Here is a 27,652-nt window from a genome sequence, read left to right as displayed (position 1 = left end):
GTTTGGATGTTCGAATGGACCTTGAATTAGAAGGTCCTGCCTCAAAGGCAGCTTCCATGGTGGAACCGATGACATATTCACCAGGTCTGCATACCAAGTCCTGCGTGGCCACGCAGGAGCTATCAGAATTAAAGAAGCCTTCTCCTGTTTGATCCTGGCTTCTCCCACTCCTTATTCACTATATCCGCCACCCTCTTAGGTATCGGAAACGCATCAGTGTGTACTGGGACCTCTAAGAATTTATCCATTTTACACAATTTTTCTGGGACCACCAAGGGGTCACAATCATCAAGAGTAGCTAGGACCTCCTTAAGTAGAGCGCGGAGGTGTTCTAGCTTAAATTTAAAAGCTATGGTATCAGGCTCTGCCTGCTGAGAAACTTCCTGTGTCAGAAATTTCTCCCTCAGACAGGCCCTCCCTCACCGCCAAGTCAGATTGATGTGAGGGCACTACAGATAAATTATCCTCTGCGTCTGCTTGCTCATTTTCTGTATTTAAAACTGAGCAATCACGCTTCCTAGGAAAAGCTGGCAGTTTGGATAAAAATGCTGCGAGAGAATTATCCATTACTGCTGCTAACTGTTGCATAGTAATAGCAATTGGCGCGCTAGATGTACTGGGCATCGCTTGCGCGGGCATAGCTGGTGTTGACACAGAAGGAGATGATAGTTAGCTATGCCTCACTACCTTCAGCTAAAGAATCATCTTGGGCTATATCTTTAAGCGTGATTGTACGGTCCTTAAGTTGTTTGGACGCTATGGCACACTTCACACATAAATTTAATGGGGGAACCACCTTGGCCTTTGAACATACAGAACATAGGTTATCTGAAGGGTCAGACATGTTTGACAGACTTAAACAGATCTTCAATGCAATAAAAATGATTTTTGACAAAAACGTTACTGTGTCTTTAAATAATAAAAGTGCACACTTTATTACTAAAACATCAAAAAAACATCAAATAAACATCCGATTTTAATGAAATTTTCACCACAGTGTCTTAATGCTTTGAAAGGATTGCACACAAATTTTCAGACCAATTAACCCCTTAATGCCCAAACCGGAACTATAACAGCAATTAACCGGTTAAAAACACTACAGTACTATGCCACAGCTTCCACTGTGGCCTTTACCTTCCTTAGGGATTATTTTAGTAGGAAATAAGCCTCTCTGGAGTCTTTTCTGATGCCTCTGGACTCCCCACGTGAAGCTGCATGAACTGCCTAAGCAAAACAACTGCGTGAAAATGAGGCCTCCTCCCTCTTCATTCCAGAGTGGAGGGGCCTTTCTGACTAGAATAGGTGTCCAAATAAGTGCCAGGCGCAAATTAAACCCCAAAAGTGTTTTAAAGTCTGAAATAGAGCATAGAGCCCTTAATATAAGCCATCATTTTATACAGAGTCTAAGAAAAATGGCTTACCTATCCCAGAGGGGATTGCTGACAGTCTTCTAGCATTACTAGGTCTTGTTAGAAAAATGACTGATCATACCTGAAGCAGTTAAGCCTGCAAACTGTTCCCCCCCCAACTGAAGTTCTCTGGTTTCAACAGTCCTGCGTGGGAACAGCAATGGATTTTAGTTACTGGTGCTAAAATCATATTCCTCTCGGCAGAAATCTTCATCACTTTCTGCTGCAGAGTAAATAGTACAAGCCGGCACTATTTTAAAATAACAAACTCTTGATAGAAGAATAAAAAACTACAACTAAACACCACATACTCTTTACCACCCCCGTGGAGATGCTACTAGTTAGAGCGGCAAAGAGAATGACTGGGGGGGCGGAGCCTGAGGGGAGCTATATGGACAGCTCTGCTGTGTGCTCTCTTTGCCACTTCCTGTAGGGATTGAGAATATCCCACAAGTAAGGATGAAGCCGTGGACCGGATACACCAATGTAGGAGAAAAGTCATGTGATCAGGGTGCTGTCCGAAAAGGCTTAGATACAAGGTAATCGCAGAGGTAAAACGTATATTAGTATAACCATGTTGGTTATGCAAAACTGTGGAATGGGTAATAAAGGACTTATCTATCTTTTTAAACAATAACAATTTTTGAATTGACTGTCCCTTTTAAGTAATTTTTTTTTTTTTTTTAATCATCAAAAAAGATCAGGGGAACAATAGCGAATTTGTGAAGTTACAGAATGACAGGTTTAAAAAAACTTGAGGGACGATCGTGAGATGACAAAATAGAATTTAGATGTATACTTTCTTAATAAAAAAAATATTTGAATTTGTTTGAGATGGAAGGGCGTATTACTATTTGACAACTATTCATAAAATAAACCTCTAGCATTTACTGCCGTTGGCACAAGGATTATCTATTTCTGTATTTCTAAAAATACTTTTTCTAGCTTTTTTGTTGAATTTCTATTTTTGATTGTGCCGCAAGAGTTGTTTGAAGCACCCTGATACTGTAGATTTGTAGTGCACTAAATTAAATATTTTCATTTTAAATTAATTTACCAGGCTTCACACATCCGACTGTAGCTCGCTTAATGGAGTATTTAAAACCTACAAATGAACTAAATGCACAGGATGGACTGGGTGTGCATCTCATTAAATAGTAAGCACTCATTCTACATAATCTGTGCTTCTAGGTGAAACTTGCATGTTTCATTTTTGACACCCCCGAAGCGCTGTAAAGTGAGGTATACCTGTATTAGTGTCCGTCTTTTCTAATCTTGTGAAGGGAAACATCTGTCTCTCTTAATCTTGTTTTAAGAATTCATTTGCATATGTAGGGACACCATTCTAGAGCAATATTAAGACAGCCACCCAGTATGAAATCCTGGCTAAAGAGATATAACCACTGGAATGTATTTATTCTACAGAACATAGTTTTATTTCAGTGGTGCCTTACCCCTTCTCCAAACATTTCATGCCCAGTTAAAATCTGTAGATGTCAGACAAGTTACTTACTAACAGTACAACCACTGATTATAAATGATGTAAAGGGTCAGTAAACTCAAAATTAAACTTTATTGGATAGCCGATGACCATTATACAACCATCCAATGTACTTCTATTACCAGTTTTGCTTAGTTCTTTTGGGATCCTTTATTAAAGAGTAATCCTAGGTGACTTTAGGAATGTGCAAATGTCTTTAGCAAATTGGCAGCAGTGTTTGTAACAATGTTTATAGCAATATTATTAAAATTGCACATTTTATCTGAATCATGAACGTTTCATTTATACTTTACTGTCCCTTTAAATATCACCATTAGCTTTTCCTTTGTTACTAGCATTTGTTGTTAGTGTTTAGTATCAAAATACTGTAGCTTTTTCAGGTATGTATAATAATAAACAGGCAAAACATTCACTATCCGTAAGGTTGCAATGTGTTTTTTTTTTTTTTTTAAATTTTTTGTTGTCTGGCAAAAATAATTGTTGGTTTTGCTGACAGGTATACATTGTTTTAACCCCTTTACGCCGTTATGGCGTGCTTTAATGCCTTTAGGACCGCATGGAACGTCCTAACATATATGGCGTCCTGCAGCTACCTTCTTAGATGAAGGCAAGTATTGGCTTGGGGGTGTGTGTCTAGCAACGTAGGAAGCCCCCCATGATCAAATCCCGACCTTGAAATCGCTTGATCGCATTGACTATCTCGTGATTTAATTTTAACCTATGTTTACATTGGAACGTCATTCTGATATGAACACTATTGTATTTGTTTCCTTTCTCCACACAGAATGGTACAAAGTACTGTAAAGTGTTTTTTTTATTATATATTCTTAATTATATTTTGTTATGGTAAAACTGATATCAAAGCTAAAAGAATGTACTTTTGATGGTGCATTAATGAGATTTATATATAAAAAAGAAAAAGAAAGAAATTTCAGTAATCAATAAAGGTGCCAGGTATCGTTAAGCATGTGAGTGTATATGTTTGTGTGTGTATATGGACCTGGCACCTTGGTTTAGAATGCCCCCACTTCCACCTGCCGGTTTCCATCAGCAGCACCTAAAATATAGCTTGTAGCCGCCGAGCCATTTCTAGGCCTCGCAGCTGTGAAATACAAATCCAACTTTTATTGGGTTGCAGGGTGGATTTGATTTAAAGCACAATTTAAATCACTAGTCAGTAAGACCGTGTTCAGATGATTTCTCTTGTTAAGTGTATCCAGTCCACGGATCATCCATTACTTATGGGATATTCTCCTTCCCAACAGGAAGTTGCAAGAGGATCACCCACAGCAGAGCTGCTATATAGCTCCTCCCCTAACTGCCATATCCAGTCATTCTCTTGCAACCCTCAACAAAGATGGAGGTCGTAAGAGGAGAGTGGTGTTCTATACTTAGTTTATTTCTTCAATCAAAAGTTTATTTTTAAATGGTACCGGAGTGTGCTGTTTATCTCAGGCAGTATTTAGAAGAAGAATCTGCCTGCATTTTCTATGATCTTAGCAAAAGTAACTAAGATCCATGGCTGTTCTCACATATTCTGAGGAGTGAGGTAACTTCAGAGAGGGAATGGCGTGCAGGTTTTCCTGCAATAAGGTATGTGCAGTTAATATTTTTCTAGGGATGGAATTTGCTAGAAAATGCTGCTTATACCGGATTAATGTAAGTAAAGCCCTAAATGCAGTGATAGCTACTGGTATCAGGCTTATTAATAGAGATGCATACTCTTATAAAAATTTAATATAAAACGTTTGCTGGCATGTTAATCGTTTTTATATATGTTTGGTGACAAAACTTATTGGGGCCTAGTTTTTTTCCACATGGCTGGTTTGATTTCTGCCTAGAGACAGTTTCCTGAAGCTTTCCACTGTTGCAATATGAGTGGGAAGGGCCTATTTTAGTCCTTTTCTGTGCAGCTAAAAATACTGACAGAGACATTCAGCTTCCCTCTGCATGATACAGGACATTTCTGAAGGGCTCAAAAGGCTTCAAAGTCGTGTTTGAGGAGGGTAACAATCACAGTAGACTGTGGCAGTTGTTGTGACTGTTTAAAAAACGTTTTTGTCATTTATTATTCTGTTTTTGTTATTAAGGGGTTAATCATCCATTTGCAAGTGGGTGCAATGCTCTGCTGACTTGTTACATACACTGTAAAAATTTTGTTAGTGTAACTGCCTTTTTTCACTGTTATTTCAAATTTTGTCAAAATTAGTTTCTCTTAAAGGCACAGTAACGTTTTTTATATTGCTTGTTAACTTGCTTTAAAGTGTTTTCCAAGCTTGCTAGTCTCATTGCTAGTCTGTACAAACATGTCTGAAACAGAGGATACTTGTTCATTATGTTTAAAAGTCATGGTGGAGCCCCATAGGAGAATGTGTACTAAATGTATTGATTTCACCTTAAACAGTAAAGATCAGTCTTTATCTATAAAAGAATTGTCACCAGAGGGGTCTGTCGAGGGGGAAGTTATGCCGACTAACTCTCCCCAAGTGTCGGACCCTTCACCTCCCGCTCAAGGGACGCACGCTATTATGGCGCCAAGTACATCAGGGACGCCCATAGCGATTACTTTGCAGGACATGGCTGCAATCATGAATAATACCCTGTCAGAGGTATTTTCCAGATTGCCTGAATTGAGAGGCAAGAGCGATAGCTCTGGGGTTAGACGAGATACAGAGCGCGTAGATGCTGTAAGAGCCATGTCTGATACTGCGTCACAATATGCAGAACCTGAGGACGGAGAGCTTCAGTCTGTGGGTGACGTCTCTGATTCGGGGAGACCTGATTCAGAGATTTCTAATTTAAAATTTAAGCTTGAGAACCTCCGTGTATTGCTTGGGGAGGTATTAGCTGCTCTGAATGACTGACACAATTGCAGTGCCAGAGAAATTGTGTAGGCTGGATAAATACTATGCAGTGCCGGTGAGTACTGATGTTTTTTCCAATACCTAAAAGGCTTACAGAAATTATTAGTAAGGAGTGGGATAGGCCCGGTGTGCCCTTTTCCCCACCTCCTATATCTAGAAAAATGTTTCCAATAGATGCCACTACACAGGACTTATGGCAGTCTGTCCCTAAGGTGGAGGGAGCAGTTTCTACTTTAGCAAAGCGTACCACTATCCCGGTTGAGGACAGTTGTGCTTTTTCAAATCCAATGGATAAAAAATTGGAGGGTTACCTTAAGAAAATGTTTATTCAACAAGGTTTTATTTTACAGCCCCTTGCATGCATTGCGCCTGTCACTGCTGCGGCGGCATTCTGGTTTGAGGCCCTGGAAGAGGCCATCCATACAGCTCCATTGACTGAAATTGTTGACAAGCTTAGAACTCTTAAGCTAGCTAACTCATTTGTTTCTGATGCCATTGTTCATTTGACTAAACTAACGGCTAAGAATTCCGGATTCGCCATCCAGGCGCATAGGGCGCTATGGCTCAAATCCTGGTCAGCTGATGTGACTTCAAAGTCTAAATTACTCAACATTCCTTTCAAGGGGCAGACCTTATTCGGGCCTGGTTTGAAAGAAATTATTGCTGACATTACTGGAGGTAAGGGTCATACCCTTCCTCAGGACAGGGCCAAATCAAAGGCCAAACAGTCTAATTTTCGTGCCTTTCGAAATTCCAAGGCAGGTGCAGCATCAACTTCCTCCGCTTCAAGACAAGAGGGAACTTTTGATCAATCTAAGCAGGCCTGGAAACCTAACAAGTCCTGGAACAAAGGCAAGCAGGCCAGAAAGCCTGCTGCTGCCTCTAAGACAGCATTAAGGAACGGCCCCCTATCCGGCGACGGATCTAGTAGGGGGCAGACTTTTTCTCTTCGCCCAGGCGTGGGCAAGAGATGTTCAGGATCCCTGGGCGTTGGAGATCATATCTCAGGGATATCTTCTGGACTTCAAAGCTTCCCCTCCACAAGGGAGATTTCATCTTTCAAGGTTATCTGCAAATCAGATAAAGAAAGAGGCATTCCTACGCTGTGTGCAAGACCTCCTAGTAATGGGAGTGATCCATCCAGTTCCGTGGACGGAACAAGGACAGGGTTTTTGTTCAAATCTGTTTGTGGTTCCCAAAAAAGAAGGAACCTTCAGACCAATTTTGGATCTAAAGATCTTAAACAAATTCCTCAGAGTTCCATCATTCAAAATGGAAACTATTCGGACCATCCTACCCATGATCCAAGAGGGTCAGTACATGACCACAGTGGACTTAAAGGATGCCTACCTTCACATACCGATTCACAAAGATCATCATCGGTTCCTAAGGTTTGCTTTTCTAGACAGGCATTACCAATTTGTAGCTCTTCCCTTCGGGTTGGCTACAGCCCCGAGAATCTTTACGAAGGTTCTGGGCTCACTTCTGGCGGTTCTAAGAGCACGAGGCATAGCGGTGGCTCCGTATCTAGACGACATCCTGATACAGGCGTCAAGCTTTCAAATTGCCAATTCTCATACAAAGATAGTTCTGGCATTTCTGAGATCGCACGGGTGGAAAGTGAACAAGGAAAAGAGTTCTCTATCCCCACTCACAAGAGTCTCCTTCTTAGGGACTCTTATAGATTCTGTAGAGATGAAAATTTACCTGACGGAGTCCAGGTTATCAAAGCTTCTAAATGCTTGCTGTATTCTTCATTCCATTCCGCGCCCTTCGGTGGCTCAGTGTATGGAGGTGATCTGCTTAATGGTAGTGGCAATGGACATAGTGCCATTTGCGCGCCTACATCTCAGACCGCTGCAATTATGCATGCTAAGTCAGTGGAATGGGGATTACACAGATTTGTCCCCTCTGCTAAATCTGGATCAAGAGACCAGAGATTCTCTTCTCTGGTGGTTGTCTCGGGTCCACCTGTCCGAGGGTATGACCTTTCGCAGGCCAGATTGGACAATTGTAACAACAGATGCCAGCCTTCTAGGTTGGGGTGCAGTCTGGAACTCCCTGAAGGCACAGGGATCGTGGACTCAGGAGGAGAAACTCCTTCCAATAAATATTCTGGAGTTAAGAGCAATTTTCAATGCTCTTCTGGCTTGGCCTCAGTTAGCAACACTGAGGTTCATCAGCTTTCAGTCGGACAATATCACGACTGTGGCTTACATCAACCATCAAGGGGGAACCAGGAGTTCCCTAGCGATGTTAGAAGTCTCAAAAATAATTCGCTGGGCAGAGACTCGCTCTTGCCACCTGTCAGCAATCCATATCCCAGGCGTGGAGAACTGGGAGGCGGATTTTCTAAGTCGTCAGACTTTTCACCCGGGGGAGTGGGAACTCCATCCGGAGGTGTTTTCTCAGTTGATTCATCGTTGGGGCAAACCAGAGTTGGATCTCATGGCGTCTCGCCAGAACGCCAAGCTTCCTTGTTACGGATCCAGGTCCAGGGACCCAGAAGCGACGCTGATAGATGCTCTAGCAGCGCCTTGGTTCTTCAACCTGGCTTATGTGTTTCCACCGTTTCCTCTGCTCCCTCGACTGATTGCCAAAATCAAACAGGAGAGAGCATCGGTGATTCTAATAGCGCCTGCGTGGCCACGCAGGACCTGGTATGCAGACCTAGTGGACATGTCATCCTTTCCACCATGGACTCTGCCTCTAAGACAGGACCTTCTAATACAAGGTCCTTTCAATCATCCAAATCTAATTTCTCTGAGACTGACTGCATGGAGATTGAACGCTTGATTCTATCAAAGCGTGGCTTCTCCGAGTCAGTCATTGATACCTTAACCCCTTAATGACCGGACCATTTTTCAATTTTCTTACCCTTAATGACAATGGCTATTTTTAAATTTCTGCAGTGTTTGTGTTTAGCTGTAATTTTCCTCTTACTCATTTACTGTACCCACACATATTATATACCGTTTTTCTCGCCATTAAATGGACTTTCTAAACATAACATTATTTTCATCATATCTTATAAATTTACTATAAAACAAAATTAAAATATGAGGAAAAAATTGAAAAAAAACCACACTTTTTCTAACTTAGATCAGCCTCCCATCTGACACATCCCACCCCCTGATCCCACCTGACCTCCCTCAAACAGCTCTCTTCCCTCCTCTCCCCCACCCCACAATTGTCCCGCCATCTTAAGTACTGGCAGAAAGTCTGCCAGTACTGAAATAAAAAGCATTTTTTTTTTTTATTATTTTCTTCATACAGTCTGCAGTGATGGATCCCCCTTACCTCACAACCTCCCTGATCCCCCCCATACATCTCTCTAACCCTCCCCCCTACCAATTTGCCGCCATCTTGGGTACTGGCAGCTGTCTGCCAGTACCCAATTTGCCCCCAAAAATTGTTTTTTTTTAACTTTTTTATTTAAAACATTTGTTTTCTGTAGTGTAGCTGGCCCCCCTCAATAATATGCATCCCTCCCCCTCCCAGATCCCTTACTTGATCATGGAGAGACTCTTCCTTCAACTGCATCAACTTTTTTTTGGGAACAGGAGTGCATAAGTAGCGTGCGCACGCACGCGCACATGCTCCCCCGCCCCCCCGGCCGCAACCGCCGACAGTGAGACATTAGAGCCGATCGGGCTACTACTGAGAAAAACAAACAGGCCACACAATTGAGAGAAGTTGCTCCCACCCACCAACGAATGTGTTAGCCGCAATAGCCGATGCAGAGAGGGCCACAGAGTGGCCCTCTCTGCATCGGTGGCTAAATTATGGGATTTCAGTGATGGCTCAATGTTGAGGCATCACTACAATCCCTTGTAAGCAGCTGGAAGCGATCATTATCGCTTCCAGCACTTCAAACAACAGAGGACGTACCAGGTACGTCAATTGTCATTAAGGGGAGCTTTTCCTATGACGTACCTGGTACGTCCTCTGTCATTAAGGGGTTAATACAGGCACGAAAGCCTGTTACCAGGAAAATCTATCACAAGATATGGCGTACATATCTTTACTGGTGTGAATCCAAGAATTACTCATGGAGTAAGGTTAGGATTCCTAGGATATTGTCCTTTCTCCAAGAGGGTTTGGACAAAGGATTATCAGCTAGTTCCTTAAAGGGACAGATTTCTGCTCTGTCTATTCTTTTGCACAAGCGTCTGGCAGAAGTTCCAGACGTCCAGGCATTTTGTCAGGCTTTGGTTAGAATTAAGTAACTAAGATCCATGGCTGTTCTCACATATTCTGAGGAGTGAGGTAACTTCAGAGAGGGAATGGCGTGCAGGTTTTCCTGCAATAAGGTATGTGCAGTTAATATTTTTCTAGGGATGGAATTTGCTAGAAAATGCTGCTTATACCGGATTAATGTAAGTAAAGCCCTAAATGCAGTGATAGCTACTGGTATCAGGCTTATTAATAGAGATGCATACTCTTATAAAAATTTAATATAAAACGTTTGCTGGCATGTTAATCGTTTTTATATATGTTTGGTGACAAAACTTATTGGGGCCTAGTTTTTTTCCACATGGCTGGTTTGATTTCTGCCTAGAGACAGTTTCCTGAAGCTTTCCACTGTTGCAATATGAGTGGGAAGGGCCTATTTTAGTCCTTTTCTGTGCAGCTAAAAATACTGACAGAGACATTCAGCTTCCCTCTGCATGATACAGGACATTTCTGAAGGGCTCAAAAGGCTTCAAAGTCGTGTTTGAGGAGGGTAACAATCACAGTAGACTGTGGCAGTTGTTGTGACTGTTTAAAAAACGTTTTTGTCATTTATTATTCTGTTTTTGTTATTAAGGGGTTAATCATCCATTTGCAAGTGGGTGCAATGCTCTGCTGACTTGTTACATACACTGTAAAAATTTTGTTAGTGTAACTGCCTTTTTTCACTGTTATTTCAAATTTTGTCAAAATTAGTTTCTCTTAAAGGCACAGTAACGTTTTTTATATTGCTTGTTAACTTGCTTTAAAGTGTTTTCCAAGCTTGCTAGTCTCATTGCTAGTCTGTACAAACATGTCTGAAACAGAGGATACTTGTTCATTATGTTTAAAAGTCATGGTGGAGCCCCATAGGAGAATGTGTACTAAATGTATTGATTTCACCTTAAACAGTAAAGATCAGTCTTTATCTATAAAAGAATTGTCACCAGAGGGGTCTGTCGAGGGGGAAGTTATGCCGACTAACTCTCCCCAAGTGTCGGACCCTTCACCTCCCGCTCAAGGGACGCACGCTATTATGGCGCCAAGTACATCAGGGACGCCCATAGCGATTACTTTGCAGGACATGGCTGCAATCATGAATAATACCCTGTCAGAGGTATTTTCCAGATTGCCTGAATTGAGAGGCAAGAGCGATAGCTCTGGGGTTAGACGAGATACAGAGCGCGTAGATGCTGTAAGAGCCATGTCTGATACTGCGTCACAATATGCAGAACCTGAGGACGGAGAGCTTCAGTCTGTGGGTGACGTCTCTGATTCGGGGAGACCTGATTCAGAGATTTCTAATTTAAAATTTAAGCTTGAGAACCTCCGTGTATTGCTTGGGGAGGTATTAGCTGCTCTGAATGACTGACACAATTGCAGTGCCAGAGAAATTGTGTAGGCTGGATAAATACTATGCAGTGCCGGTGAGTACTGATGTTTTTTCCAATACCTAAAAGGCTTACAGAAATTATTAGTAAGGAGTGGGATAGGCCCGGTGTGCCCTTTTCCCCACCTCCTATATCTAGAAAAATGTTTCCAATAGATGCCACTACACAGGACTTATGGCAGTCTGTCCCTAAGGTGGAGGGAGCAGTTTCTACTTTAGCAAAGCGTACCACTATCCCGGTTGAGGACAGTTGTGCTTTTTCAAATCCAATGGATAAAAAATTGGAGGGTTACCTTAAGAAAATGTTTATTCAACAAGGTTTTATTTTACAGCCCCTTGCATGCATTGCGCCTGTCACTGCTGCGGCGGCATTCTGGTTTGAGGCCCTGGAAGAGGCCATCCATACAGCTCCATTGACTGAAATTGTTGACAAGCTTAGAACTCTTAAGCTAGCTAACTCATTTGTTTCTGATGCCATTGTTCATTTGACTAAACTAACGGCTAAGAATTCCGGATTCGCCATCCAGGCGCATAGGGCGCTATGGCTCAAATCCTGGTCAGCTGATGTGACTTCAAAGTCTAAATTACTCAACATTCCTTTCAAGGGGCAGACCTTATTCGGGCCTGGTTTGAAAGAAATTATTGCTGACATTACTGGAGGTAAGGGTCATACCCTTCCTCAGGACAGGGCCAAATCAAAGGCCAAACAGTCTAATTTTCGTGCCTTTCGAAATTCCAAGGCAGGTGCAGCATCAACTTCCTCCGCTTCAAGACAAGAGGGAACTTTTGATCAATCTAAGCAGGCCTGGAAACCTAACAAGTCCTGGAACAAAGGCAAGCAGGCCAGAAAGCCTGCTGCTGCCTCTAAGACAGCATTAAGGAACGGCCCCCTATCCGGCGACGGATCTAGTAGGGGGCAGACTTTTTCTCTTCGCCCAGGCGTGGGCAAGAGATGTTCAGGATCCCTGGGCGTTGGAGATCATATCTCAGGGATATCTTCTGGACTTCAAAGCTTCCCCTCCACAAGGGAGATTTCATCTTTCAAGGTTATCTGCAAATCAGATAAAGAAAGAGGCATTCCTACGCTGTGTGCAAGACCTCCTAGTAATGGGAGTGATCCATCCAGTTCCGTGGACGGAACAAGGACAGGGTTTTTGTTCAAATCTGTTTGTGGTTCCCAAAAAAGAAGGAACCTTCAGACCAATTTTGGATCTAAAGATCTTAAACAAATTCCTCAGAGTTCCATCATTCAAAATGGAAACTATTCGGACCATCCTACCCATGATCCAAGAGGGTCAGTACATGACCACAGTGGACTTAAAGGATGCCTACCTTCACATACCGATTCACAAAGATCATCATCGGTTCCTAAGGTTTGCTTTTCTAGACAGGCATTACCAATTTGTAGCTCTTCCCTTCGGGTTGGCTACAGCCCCGAGAATCTTTACGAAGGTTCTGGGCTCACTTCTGGCGGTTCTAAGAGCACGAGGCATAGCGGTGGCTCCGTATCTAGACGACATCCTGATACAGGCGTCAAGCTTTCAAATTGCCAATTCTCATACAAAGATAGTTCTGGCATTTCTGAGATCGCACGGGTGGAAAGTGAACAAGGAAAAGAGTTCTCTATCCCCACTCACAAGAGTCTCCTTCTTAGGGACTCTTATAGATTCTGTAGAGATGAAAATTTACCTGACGGAGTCCAGGTTATCAAAGCTTCTAAATGCTTGCTGTATTCTTCATTCCATTCCGCGCCCTTCGGTGGCTCAGTGTATGGAGGTGATCTGCTTAATGGTAGTGGCAATGGACATAGTGCCATTTGCGCGCCTACATCTCAGACCGCTGCAATTATGCATGCTAAGTCAGTGGAATGGGGATTACACAGATTTGTCCCCTCTGCTAAATCTGGATCAAGAGACCAGAGATTCTCTTCTCTGGTGGTTGTCTCGGGTCCACCTGTCCGAGGGTATGACCTTTCGCAGGCCAGATTGGACAATTGTAACAACAGATGCCAGCCTTCTAGGTTGGGGTGCAGTCTGGAACTCCCTGAAGGCACAGGGATCGTGGACTCAGGAGGAGAAACTCCTTCCAATAAATATTCTGGAGTTAAGAGCAATTTTCAATGCTCTTCTGGCTTGGCCTCAGTTAGCAACACTGAGGTTCATCAGCTTTCAGTCGGACAATATCACGACTGTGGCTTACATCAACCATCAAGGGGGAACCAGGAGTTCCCTAGCGATGTTAGAAGTCTCAAAAATAATTCGCTGGGCAGAGACTCGCTCTTGCCACCTGTCAGCAATCCATATCCCAGGCGTGGAGAACTGGGAGGCGGATTTTCTAAGTCGTCAGACTTTTCACCCGGGGGAGTGGGAACTCCATCCGGAGGTGTTTTCTCAGTTGATTCATCGTTGGGGCAAACCAGAGTTGGATCTCATGGCGTCTCGCCAGAACGCCAAGCTTCCTTGTTACGGATCCAGGTCCAGGGACCCAGAAGCGACGCTGATAGATGCTCTAGCAGCGCCTTGGTTCTTCAACCTGGCTTATGTGTTTCCACCGTTTCCTCTGCTCCCTCGACTGATTGCCAAAATCAAACAGGAGAGAGCATCGGTGATTCTAATAGCGCCTGCGTGGCCACGCAGGACCTGGTATGCAGACCTAGTGGACATGTCATCCTTTCCACCATGGACTCTGCCTCTAAGACAGGACCTTCTAATACAAGGTCCTTTCAATCATCCAAATCTAATTTCTCTGAGACTGACTGCATGGAGATTGAACGCTTGATTCTATCAAAGCGTGGCTTCTCCGAGTCAGTCATTGATACCTTAACCCCTTAATGACCGGACCATTTTTCAATTTTCTTACCCTTAATGACAATGGCTATTTTTAAATTTCTGCAGTGTTTGTGTTTAGCTGTAATTTTCCTCTTACTCATTTACTGTACCCACACATATTATATACCGTTTTTCTCGCCATTAAATGGACTTTCTAAACATAACATTATTTTCATCATATCTTATAAATTTACTATAAAACAAAATTAAAATATGAGGAAAAAATTGAAAAAAAACCACACTTTTTCTAACTTAGATCAGCCTCCCATCTGACACATCCCACCCCCTGATCCCACCTGACCTCCCTCAAACAGCTCTCTTCCCTCCTCTCCCCCACCCCACAATTGTCCCCGCCATCTTAAGTACTGGCAGAAAGTCTGCCAGTACTGAAATAAAAAGCATTTTTTTTTTTATTATTATTTTCTTCATACAGTCTGCAGTGATGGATCCCCCTTACCTCACAACCTCCCTGATCCCCCCCATACATCTCTCTAACCCTCCCCCCTACCAATTTGCCGCCATCTTGGGTACTGGCAGCTGTCTGCCAGTACCCAATTTGCCCCCAAAAATTGTTTTTTTTTAACTTTTTTATTTAAAACATTTGTTTTCTGTAGTGTAGCTGGCCCCCCTCAATAATATGCATCCCTCCCCCTCCCAGATCCCTTACTTGATCATGGAGAGACTCTTCCTTCAACTGCATCAACTTTTTTTTGGGAACAGGAGTGCATAAGTAGCGTGCGCACGCACGCGCACATGCTCCCCCGCCCCCCCGGCCGCAACCGCCGACAGTGAGACATTAGAGCCGATCGGGCTACTACTGAGAAAAACAAACAGGCCACACAATTGAGAGAAGTTGCTCCCACCCACCAACGAATGTGTTAGCCGCAATAGCCGATGCAGAGAGGGCCACAGAGTGGCCCTCTCTGCATCGGTGGCTAAATTATGGGATTTCAGTGATGGCTCAATGTTGAGGCATCACTACAATCCCTTGTAAGCAGCTGGAAGCGATCATTATCGCTTCCAGCACTTCAAACAACAGAGGACGTACCAGGTACGTCAATTGTCATTAAGGGGAGCTTTTCCTATGACGTACCTGGTACGTCCTCTGTCATTAAGGGGTTAATACAGGCACGAAAGCCTGTTACCAGGAAAATCTATCACAAGATATGGCGTACATATCTTTACTGGTGTGAATCCAAGAATTACTCATGGAGTAAGGTTAGGATTCCTAGGATATTGTCCTTTCTCCAAGAGGGTTTGGACAAAGGATTATCAGCTAGTTCCTTAAAGGGACAGATTTCTGCTCTGTCTATTCTTTTGCACAAGCGTCTGGCAGAAGTTCCAGACGTCCAGGCATTTTGTCAGGCTTTGGTTAGAATTAAGCCTGTGTTTAAACCTGTTGCTCCCCCATGGAGCTTAAACTTGGTTCTTAAAGTTCTTCAAGGAGTTCCGTTTGAACCCCTTCATTCCTTTGATATTAAGCTTTTATTTTGGAAAGTTCTGTTTTTGATGGCTATTTCCTCGGCTCGGAGAGTCTCTGAGCTATCTGCCTTACAATGTGATTCTCCTTAACTGATTTTTCATGCAGATAAGGTAGTTCTGCGTACCAAACCTGGGTTTTTACCCAAGGTGGTTTCTAACAAGAATATCAATCAAGAGATTGTTGTTCCATCATTGTGTCCTAATCCTTCTTCAAAGAAGGAACGTCGTCTACATAATCTGGACGTAGTCCGTGCCTTGAAGTTTTACTTACAATCTACTAAAGATTTTCGTCAAACATCTTCCCTGTTTGTCGTTTATTCTGGACAGAGGAGAGGTCAAAAAGCTTCGGCAACCTCTTTCCTTTTGGCTTCGAAGTATTATACGCCTAGCCTATGAGACTGCTGGACAGCAGCCGCCTGAAAGAATTACAGCTCATTCTACTAGAGCTGTGGCTTCCACCTGGGCCTTTAAAAAGGAGGCCTCTGTTGAACAGATTTGCAAGGCCGCGACTTGGTCTTCGCTTCACACTTTTTCAAAATTTTACAAATTTGATACTTTTGCTTCTTCGGAGGCTGTTTTTGGGAGAAAGGTTCTTCAGGCAGTGGTTCCTTCCGCTTAATCCCTGCCTTGTCCCTCCCATCATCCGTGTACTTTAGCTTTGGTATTGGTATCCCATAAGTAATGGATGATCTGTGGACTGGATACACTTAACAAGAGAAAACATAATTTATGCTTACCTGATAAATGTATTTCTCTTGTAGTGTATCCAGTCCACAGCCCGCCCTGTCATTTTAAGGCAGGTCTAAAATTTAATTAAACTACAGTCACCACTGCACCCTATGGTTTCTCCTTTCTCTGTTTGTTTCGGTCGAATGACTGGATATGGCAGTTAGGGGAGGAGCTATATAGCAGCTCTGCTGTGGGTGATCCTCTTGCAACTTCCTGTTGGGAAGGAGAATATCCCACAAGTAATGGATGATCCGTGGACTGGATACACTACAAGAGAAATACATTTATCAGGTAAGCATAAATTATGTTTTTTTCCAGTTATATCACACCATTACTGATTCGGTTATATATCATTAGATGTGTAGATAGATCACTGAGATAAATGAAATTATTGGGAGGTGAACTATTTCTAGTTTAATTGGTTAATCATTCATATTTGATCAACTTTTCACCTGTAGTTAAAAGAACTATGTATGGTAATATTTTCTCTTTTAATTTTTCCCAATTATCCTTTTTACCTACTGGATTTTATTAAATTGTTAATAGATAGTGTAATTTACCTTTTTTATTTTGTCATTTTTTTTTTTTTTGTTAAACCTATACTGAGAATGTCCGTACTACAACAAAAGCTACAGGAAAAAAGGCATATGAAGAAATCTACATGGGGGGGTTGGAAGAGAGAGAAAGCCAAGCCCTTTTTAACCCCTTAAGGACCGGGCACTTATTTTAGACAAAAACTTCCCCAAAAGACCAGAGCATTTTTAGCATTTTTGCCATCACTACATTTAAACAGAAATAGAGCCTCTTTTATATTTACCTATCAAAACTATATATTATTTTTTGTAGACAACCCAAAGTATTGATCAAGGCCCATTTTGGTATATTTCATGCCACAATGTCACCGCCAAATGCGATCAAATTAAAAAAATTGTTAACTTTTTTTTTTCTCACAATTTTAGGTTTCTCACTGAAATGATTTACAATCAGCTTGTGCAATCATGGCATAAATGGTTGTAAATGCTTCTCTGGTATCCCCTTTGTTCAGAAATAGCAGACATATATGGCTTTGGTATTGCTTTTTGGTAATTAGAAGGCCACTAAATGCCGCTGCCCACCACACTTGTATTATGCCCAGCAGTGAAAGGGGTTAATTAGGTAGCTTGTAGGGTTAATTTTAGCTTTAGTGTAGAGATCAGCCTCCCACCTGACACATCCCACCCCTGATCCTTCTCAAACAGCTCTCTTCCCTCCCCACCCCTCTAAAGATCACCCCATCTTAAGTACTGGCAGAAAGTCTGCCAGCATAAAACTAAAAGGTATTTTTTTTTTAAATTATATTTTCTGCAGGGTAGTATCCCCCCTTACCTGATCCCCCCCCCCTCCTCTATCTGTTTGCTGCCATCTTAGGTACTGGCAGCTGTCTGCCAGTACCCAGTTTGCTGCAAATTTGGCAGATTTAAAATAAAAATACCCTTTTTTTCTGTATTGTAGTTGCCCCCCCTTAATACTCTACCCCCCTTCCAGATCCCTTTCTGTCAACGGATCCCACATAGAATCCCCCTCATTGCCCCTCCTTCCCACTCACTGTGACGCATGTTTTTTTTTTTCTCAAACGCCTGTAGCATGGCGTAGCGGTCCCACCTTCTCCCGCCCCCTACAGCAATGGGCTGCCCACCCGCCTCCCTCCTTACCCTCCCTCCCACCCACCAAGATCAGCACCACCGCTTTCCGATGCAGAGAGGGCTACAGAATGCTCTATCTGCATCATTAACTGCAAATCTATTTCTGCAGTGCCCCACTCGTGGGGCATGCAGAAATAACGCAATCTCGCTATTTTGAGCGAGATTGCGGCAGATAGAAGCTCAGGACTGCAGCGACGTACAGGGTACATCGCTGGTCTTTAAGGGGTTAAAGGTGGTTTCTGAATACCCTTTAAATACAATGGACTTCTTTTCTGCTGTTTTGCCTTAGTATACTGGCCCTTAAATTATCTCCTGAAGAGGTTGGGTGTGTTTGCTAAATGGATCAATGGATGATAAGTTAGATGTTAGAAGATTGAGGTCAATGGCAGATTTGAGGATAGATTGAGGAGGATATTAGGAAAGGGGGAATGATGCAAAAGTCCTTTTTTTGAGATAAGATGTTGGTTGGGACAGTTTATATAATTCAGTTTTGCTCATCAGTCATGTTACATTTTGATTGCAGTGTGACACACAGGTAAAGAAGGCACAAAGGCAGTTAGTGAATGAAAGACGAGTTAGATTAGATGGACTGAAGATGCGTTTGTCTTCAGCAGAGGAGATACTGGGAGCCAAATGAGTGTGTCAAATTTCCCACTGTGGAGAAAAATAACGCAGATTATTTCCATGTTTTTTTTTTTTTTAAAAAACCACGTTGTCGTTGTTGTTCATAAGACTTCTTCCTGACTGTGAAAAAGTTGAATGGCGGCACTAAAACATTTGGGGTTCAGAAATGGCTTCATTGGTGCAGTGTCTTCTCAATCACTCTTACATTACAGTAAAGTGCTAAACTGGAAGAGGTTCAGGGGAACGCTTTATAAAACAGTGTTACTAATCTCACATAGAACATTTTGTCAATTACTCTGTGAAAGGGTTTATTTAATTTCATAAACAAAATCGTTTGTGCGCCAAAGTATTCATTTCAGTTTTGTTTTTCCGTTTTTAAACAATTCAGGCAGATGGACATTTTGCATTGAAGGGATTGCTGCTCTGTTGCTAGGGATTTATATTAATCAGTTTCTTGCATCAGTTATATATATATATATATATATATATATATATATATATATATATATATATATATATATATATATATATATATATATATATATATATATATAATGTTAGTCTTTAAAGGGTCATTCTAGTGTAAAAATAAAATGCTCTACTTCTTTAGTACAAGGCTTCACAATTGTATTAAATATTTAGGAGTCTGCATTTTTTCAGGTTTTGGGTGGCTACAGTGTAAAACACAGGAGCGAGTGTGTTATTCAGCAGTGATTTTACCTTCTGATTTTTGATAAAGCAAGTTGACGGAGACACCGGAACACTAAATAAACTTCATGCACCTCCCTCTTATGGGTGCTGCAATTTTGGAACCTAGGTTACGCTACAGATATTTGAAGGAGAGTTGCTGCACGAGTGCAAACACATCAGCGCTGGCATGTAGTGAAAGATGCATTTCAACATGGCAGTACTCATGACTAGAGGGAGGTGGGGAATAAACTTAAAGGCACACTGAACCCAATTTTTTTCTTTTGGGATTCAGATAGAGCATGAAATTTTAAGAAACTTTCTAATTTACTCCTATTATCAAATTTTGTCTTGGTATCTTTATTTGAAAAAGCAAGAATGTAAGTTTAGATGCCGACACATTTTTGGTGAACAACCTGGGTTGTTCTTGCTGATTGGTGCATAAATTCACCCATCAATAAACAAGTGCTGTCCAGGGTACTGAACCAAAAATTGTCTGGCTCCTTAGCTTATATGCCTTTTTCAAATAAAGATAGCAAGAGAACGAGGACAAATTGATAATAGGAGTAAATTAGAAAGTTGCTTAAAGTTGCATGCTCTATATGAATCACAAAAGAAAAAATTTGGGTTCAGTGTCCCTTTTAATGCTATGCTTTATAATATGTATTTAGTGTTTAACATCCCTTTTAAGGCAATGCTGTGTATTCATGGGAGGTTAAAGGAATAGTCTAATTAAAATTAAACTTTCTTGATTCAGATAGAGCATGCAATTTTAAGCAACTTTCTAATTTACTCATTAATTTTTCTCCGTTCCTCTGGTATCTTTATTTGAATGTAAGGTACGGCACCTGGGTAGCGCTTGCTAATTGGTGGCTACATTTAGACACCAATCAGAAAGTGCTAACCAGGTTCTGAACCAAAAATGGGCTGGCTCCTACGCTTACATTCATGCTTTTTCAAATAAAGATACCAAGTGAACGAAGAAAATTGATAATAGTAAATTAGAAAATTGCTTAAAATTGCCTGCTCTCTGAATCATTAAAGTTTAATTTTGACTATACTATCCCTTTAATTTGAAGAACTATTATAGAACTAATCACAATATAACGAGAAACAAACAAGCCACACACTGTAACCTTACCCAAATAGATGGTCCTGTGATCCTGCACATACATAGTGGAGGCAGCGCCTATCCTACCTCCCTTAAAGGGACACTGAACCCGAATTTGTTCATTTGTAATTCTGAAAGAGCGTGCAATTTTAATCCACTTTCTAATTTTCTCCTATTATCAATTTATCTTCGTTCTCTTGCTATCTTTTTTAGAAAATGAAGGCTTCTAACCGTTATTTTGGTTTCAGTACTCTGGACAGCACTTTTTTATTGGTGGATGAATTTATCCACCAATCAGCAAGGACAACCCAGGTTGTTCAAGAAAAATGGGACGGCATCTAAACTTACATTCTTGCATTTCAAATAAAGATACCAAGAGAATGAAGAAAATTTGATCATAGGAGTAAATTTGAAATTTGATTGAAATTTCATGCTCAATATGAATCACAGAGTAAAATTTTTGGGTACAGTGTCCCTTTAACATAACTGTATTTATGTCTTGCACATAGTTTGATGTAACAGAAGACAGAAGTGTCCCCGACTCTCGCTGCAGCCTGGAGAAAGGGTTGTGCGTCTGTGCATTAGGTGGCTGATCCTTTTTATAAATGTAATAACACCTAAACTAAAATCACATGCCACATCTTCAGGTTGAAACAGTTGTTTTACAAGTGCACTGCCTTAGTTATACATGGTGGTTAAATACAGAGAACATTTGATTTGCAATTATATCATCCCTTTACTAATAAAATAGAGCATTTTGATTTTTATGCTAGATTGTCCCTTTAAGGAGAACAAAACATATCTGTCTCGAAAATAGTAATAAACATAGCTTCATTTTGCCAGCACAGCTTTGTATTTTAGACAGTGCATTTGTTAAGCATGCATAGCCCATTATAATGCCAGCAAGTAGACTTTTTTTTTATGTATGCATACTAGCGCGTACCTGACTCTGCATTCTTAACTATCTATATATAATATAAAGAGAAATATCTCCTAAGAACTATTCCTCCAGGGCTTCTGCAGTGACTACATTTTAAAAGTATAAAACAGGTCAATTGTGTGCAGTTATGCTGAGCAGATCATGCTGGCACTGTATAAGCTGTCTTTGTAAAACACTACATTATATTTTAGGAATCTCAGTAAGGAAGATAGGGGTCAGCAGGGAAAGCAATCTGCCGACATGAAAAGCGCCTAGATTTTATTTAAACCATTGCAGAAGCTTGTTTTATGCTATCTTTGTGTGGTTGTACTTTTTTTTTTAAATTTTTTTTATAAACCTGGTTGACGTCCAGCTTTATACTTTTTATTTTTTTCCATTATTATTTAAATGTTGACAGTGCTAGGTTGTGTATGTGTTTACAAAATTAATTTAGTTAGTGATCTTTCCTATTTTGTTCATGTTTTTTCTTTAAAAGTAATTATTTTATCACGGCTTTAATGTACAATAACAATAAACATGCCCCTTTATTATAAAAGCAGTCACTCTAAATTTCTTGTTTGCTGATACAGGTAGAAAACTGTTTATCTAAACTTCTTGGAACTGAAAAAGGTTTAGATTTTGTGAATATTTGCATTTGTAAAATGGGACGGGGGGGATGGTACCAAGTGTTAAATACAATATCTTATGTCATTTAGGCACTATTTACATATCATACTACAGGCAACCCAAGGGTAGTTTTATATCATTAATACTTTAGTGTACATTGTACCATCAGAAACATAATGGTTGTTTTTAAATAAATATAGACCTGAATTTAAATTTTAGAACATAAAAAATAAACCAAAGATTGTGACTTAATTGCTGTGAAAAATTTATCATTTTTATTTTTTAAAATCTGATTGAAGAAGTGAGGCTTTTGGAATAATTCTTGATTTTAAAAATTTTGGATTTGGGGATTTGTACCTGTATGACATTAACGTTATTTTAAAATAGTTGTGTTTATAAAGTGTTTGAATAAAGCTTAACTGTATTTGCAGTTGTTTCCTTCTTAATATGAGAAGAGTCCACAGCTGCATTCCTTACTTGTGGGAAATACTGAACCTAGCCACCAGGAGGAGGCAAAGACACTCCAGCCAAAGGCTTGAATACCTTCCCCACTTCCTCATAACCCCAGTCATTCTTTGCCTTTCGTCACAGGAGGTTGGCAGAGAAGTGTTAGAAGATTTCGGAGTAGTCTCTTATGGAGTGTAGTACTCTTCAAACTGGGACTGGAGTTTTAAGTAGTCCTGTCAGCCTCTCAGTGAGAACATGGTTGAAAGTTAGAGTCCGGAGATGCAGGGAGAGTCTTTCTGCTAAACCATCTCTACTCATATTAACAGCTCCATAAGCAATCGGCGTTGACGAGTTTCGCTGCCTGCTTTCTTCACTCAAGTCCATTTCAGAAGCAACGTTACTATCTGTCAAACTTGAAGGACCGTGTTACTGTTCCACGGAATAGATTCTGGTAAGATCGTTTCATTTGATAACGCAAGAAGACAGGGTCACAGTGTGACACCTTTTATCTGTATAGAATCAAGGGTTAATATCTCCTGAGGGGGATTATTGAACAGTGGGGAATAATCTTATATGTTTATTTGATTTTATGCTGCTTTTATGTGTGAGATGTTATGGGCTCATAGGCTGTTATGGAATATACAGGTTTCACTTTCACTTTGAGAGCTGTGCAGCTTACAAGCTTGGCGAGCTTTTTCTCATCGCAGGGATGGTCCTCCATTGTGCACCATTTGATTCATTCCCACTTTCCTGAGCAGAACTATCAGGAGTCATAAATCTCTGTACTGTCTGGGTCATAGGAGGTTGTGAATGCCCCAACCATTGGGGATAAAGGTGCCATTTTTTTTTAATAAAATATGATCGTTTTATTTCTACAGTTCTCCGGGTTATTGCACTAGCGATGCAGGATTCTGTTGCTTTAGAGGGTACTCCCTCTATTCCTAAAGAGTAATTCCTGTTTATATTGTGAGGAGGCCTTAGATCCGCATTTCAATTATGTTCCATATGCCTTGATAATGTGATATCAAACATGTTTGATACCACTGAGCCGTCCACCTCTGAGTTGTCATCCAGTGAGGTGCGTAGCCCTACACTCTTATCCCTCTACACATACAGTTTCCCGTAGCATTGCTGACCCTCCATCTGGAGGGGGGCTTTTTTTCACTAGACGTTACTGCACAGTTCAGACGGCGGTTTCTGTGGCCTTTAATGCTTTACCTTTTCCTGCTAAGCGCAAACGAAAGGTTACATATTGCACTCCTTCCAAGAGTACATCAGATAATTTATTGGATTTAACTGATAGGGTTATACGAGGATGAACTTCTATCTGAGACTCCAGAGTATAAACTTTCTGGGTCGGAGTCTGCTGCCTCTAAACCTCCGGCTGCGGAGGAACCAGACTTTAGTTTAGGAATTTGCGCTGTCTTCTAAAGGAAGTTTTTGGCGAATTCAGAAGTTCCAGAGGCCAAGTTGCGTGATGAACCTTTGATTCCTAAATTGGATAGAGTTTGAGGACAGGGTGGTATCTTATCTTATTCCCTGCTCCTGCTAGATGGCGAACATTATTAAGAATGAATGGGACAGGATTGGATTTCTTTTTCCCCCCTCTTCTCCCTTTAACAAATTGTTCCCGGTCCTGGGAGTTGTGAGGTTCTGGCCCTAAAAGAGATGGCGCTATCTTCACCCTTGCTGAACGTACTACTATCCCACTTGAGTATAGCTCTTCGTTTAAAGAGCCCATGGATAAAAGATGGAAACTCTATTAAGAAAGATGTTTCAACGTACGGGATATTTGTTTCAACCGGCGGCGGCTTTTGCTGGAGATCCTACCTTCTGGTGTGACTCCTTATAGGATTTGATCGGAGTGGAGGGTCCCCTCGACGTTACTCAGGAAAGATTTACGGCCTTGAGGGTTGCTAATTCTTTAATCTGTGATGCTATTGGGCAGATTATGCTAAGGTTTCAGCTTTTTCTGTTCAGGCCGGTCGGGCTTTGGCTGAAGTCATGGTCTGCGGATAGGACTTCTAAGTCCTACTCTTCTTTCCCTCCCCTTTAAGGGAATGATTTTGTTTGGTCCAGGCCTGGACTCCATTATCTCCACGGTCACAGGGTGCAAGGGTGCCCTCCTATCGCAAGAGAATATGAACTAGTCTAAGGGACAATTTTCATTTGTTTTGTTCTGATAAAGCCCATGTCAGTTTTGGTAGCTGGATATGAGTCCAAAAACTATCTCTGTCCAAGTCGTGTATGTGCTGCGCAGAATAAAGATCTTTATAGAAACCAGTGAAGGCATCTTGGATGTCGGTCTCTTTGTTAAGTATCACTTCTCCCTGTTTTATTGCTAGAACCGAGCTTCGTTTCTTAGTCAGTTTGGTCACTCTGGCCAATAATGTCCCAGTTTTACTCCCAAACCTATAGTATTTAGCTTGCGTTTTGGCATGGGCCTTATTGGATTGTTGTATTATGTAGTTGTGTCTAAGTGATTTGGCCTCTTTGTATTTATGTAAGTTTATGGTATTGGGATTTCTGAGGTATTTGTTTCTCGCATTTAATAGGCATGTCAGAAGCTGTTCCGTTTTTTGTTTGCTTTGTCTTTTAATGGATGTGGCGTAAGCTGAGATAGTCCCCCTCAATACAGCTTTGGCTGCCTCCCAAAAGAGGAGGGGGTCAGCGATGTGTGCCTTATTAAGATCCACATAAGTGTGCCATTCCCCCAAAATATGTCTATAGAAGTTTGGGTCCCTATATAGATAAGATGGGAAGACCCATTTGTTAGTTTTGCGGGCCGAGCCCCCCATGTGGATCGTTACTGCTATAGGGGCGTGATCCGAGATTGTTATAGGGTCTATGGTTGCTTCCATTACTCTCGGGCACAAGTTTGAGGAAACTAAAAAATAATCTAATCTTGAAAGGGTGTCTTTTGCTACGGACATACATGTGTATTCCCTGTTTTCCGGGTACTTGGCTCTCCACACATCTTGCAAGTTCAATGACCTCGCTAGTGTGCGTATCATCAGTGACTCCTTTTTGGAGTTCAATACTCTCTTAGACGAGGGGGTGTTTCTGTCAGGGTTAGCAAATCTATCAGCGGGGACCTGTGGGGCAATGTTAAAGTCCCCTCCAATATTGAGAGGTGAAGTGGTGAAGTTCATGATTTCTGTGTGCAGTGCCCTCAAGAATAGTTGTTTTTGGGTCTGTGGTCCATAAACTCCGACCAATGCAAAAGCCAGCCCCCCAACCTCCAGCTGAATCATGACGTATCTTCCTTCCTGATCAGTTCGTGTTTTTCTAATGGTATATTGTAGATTTTTCCTAAATAGGATTGCCACTCCCCTAGTTCTCCTCTGCTCATATGGTGTGTAAATAACCTCCCCCACCCAGCTCTGCTTCAATTTTTGGTGTTCTAGCTGTGATAGGTGTGTCTCTTCTAGAATGGCAATGTCAGTTTTTCTGGATTGTAGATAACGTAGTATTGATTTACGCTTTTGCGGGGAAGTGATGCCTCCTACGTTCCAGCTTACTACAGATAAATGACTATTCAACATAGTGTCGTTTCTTATGTGTTTGAAGTGCTGATGTGTGTGGTGTTGTATAGTGTTGGGTTGTGATAGCATTGAAATACCTTGAAAGTCTTGTGGGTTTTATGAACGTGCTTTGTCGGCTAAAACTAACTTCCCCCTTCGCTGGGCCTCCGGGAGAGAGGTGAGCATCCTGTTGGCTAGATAAAAAAATATTTAGTAAACAACGAAAACAACAAATTTGAACAAACATCATAAATTTAAACAGATAAGCAAACTAAGCCTATTTCTTCTCCACACCTTACTGGTGTTTGTAGTATGGTTACTTTTTGTGTACAGTAACCCCCAAATGCTAAGAAAGCTAAGCTGCATTAGAGTACTTCTTTTTCTTCTCTCGGGTACTTCCCGGCTAAAGGATGGGCCTTACTAGGTGATAGCAGCTAGGGATCATACCCCCCAGCCAAGGAATAAGGTTGCCTCCCCGGGGTTTTTTTGTTAAGGTGTTTATATCAATAGGGTGCTGACTCTTGTTCTTTCATGATCTATTTCGAAGAACATCTTTCAAAGGGTTAACTAGATTGCTCTTAGTTATATGTCTTCAAACCTATGCGTAGTTAAGCCATCCACCTCTTGAGTAATAAAAAGACAGACCCCCCTACAGAGATAGATAGTGTTGTCTGACCTAGAGAATTTGTATAGTGCAACAGGTCAGCTAGGGCATGTTCTAGCATATGTTTCAAGCATGGCAGTAGCAGAGTCTATTAACTTTTCACAGATACAAACCCCAACTAAATAAGATGTAGTATGCAACACTTGGTCCTTTGAGGATCTATTTTCCTCTTTATCTCACAGAATGCGTGAGAAAGCAAATGTCCCGAGTTCTGTAATTGTATCTTAGGACTAGTCTTCTCTCCTTCAGGTGTCTTTAGCTGTGAGGTCTTGCTCCTGCTTTAGATATCTCTGGAGGTGCCTGGGATCCTCGAAGAATTTTACCCCTTGTTGGGTCTGAAGTCTGATTTTCGCTGGGAACAGCAGCGAGAAGGGGCGTCCATCCTCCATAAATGATTTGCAATATGGTGAGAATTCCCTTCTCCTGGAGATTTCCGCAGAATAATCTTGGAAGATCAGGATTTTTTTCCCCTCAAAGCATAAGGGAGAGTTCTGGCGATATGCTCTTAGAAGTAGGATCTTATCTTTAAAGTTGAGGTATCGGATCATAACTTGGCGGGGCCCTCTGCTGATGGCTGTCACATGATACGGGGTGGCAAATGGGGAAAGAATTGTCAAAAAATCAGAGCAAGTTTTACTGCATTGTCTTTTTATTATGCACTTGTTGTTTTTACAATTCTATTGTATATAATGGTTCTTTTAAGGCTTCATTGGATGAGCCTGAATTTCTAAAATTTCTTCCTGCACCTTTCAGATAGAGCATGCAATTTTAACGTTGCTTAAAATTGCATGCTCTATCCGAAATCCTGAAAGACAAATTTGGGTTTAATATTCCCTTTGGTAGCTTTTGTATTGGAAGAATGACCCAAATGGTATAAATTCATACAATTATTTTATTAGCCCAAAGCCAAATGCACATGTTTAGTATTGTAAAGTCTTTTGTTCTGGTTAAA

General features: G+C 41.3%; 1 protein-coding gene across 5 annotated transcripts in view; it reads left to right on the top strand.

Annotated features, from left to right (window-relative positions):
• The window catches only part of SOCS6 (suppressor of cytokine signaling 6), a 123,696-nt gene that overhangs the window by 90,025 nt on the left and 6,019 nt on the right, over positions 1 to 27,652 (top strand). The gene's annotated exons all lie outside the window — the stretch shown is intronic.

This window comes from Bombina bombina, chromosome 5 (genome assembly GCF_027579735.1).
Source record: "Bombina bombina isolate aBomBom1 chromosome 5, aBomBom1.pri, whole genome shotgun sequence".
NCBI classification, from domain to species: Eukaryota; Metazoa; Chordata; class Amphibia; order Anura; family Bombinatoridae; genus Bombina; species Bombina bombina.
This window is presented reverse-complemented; position numbering and strand designations above follow the sequence as displayed.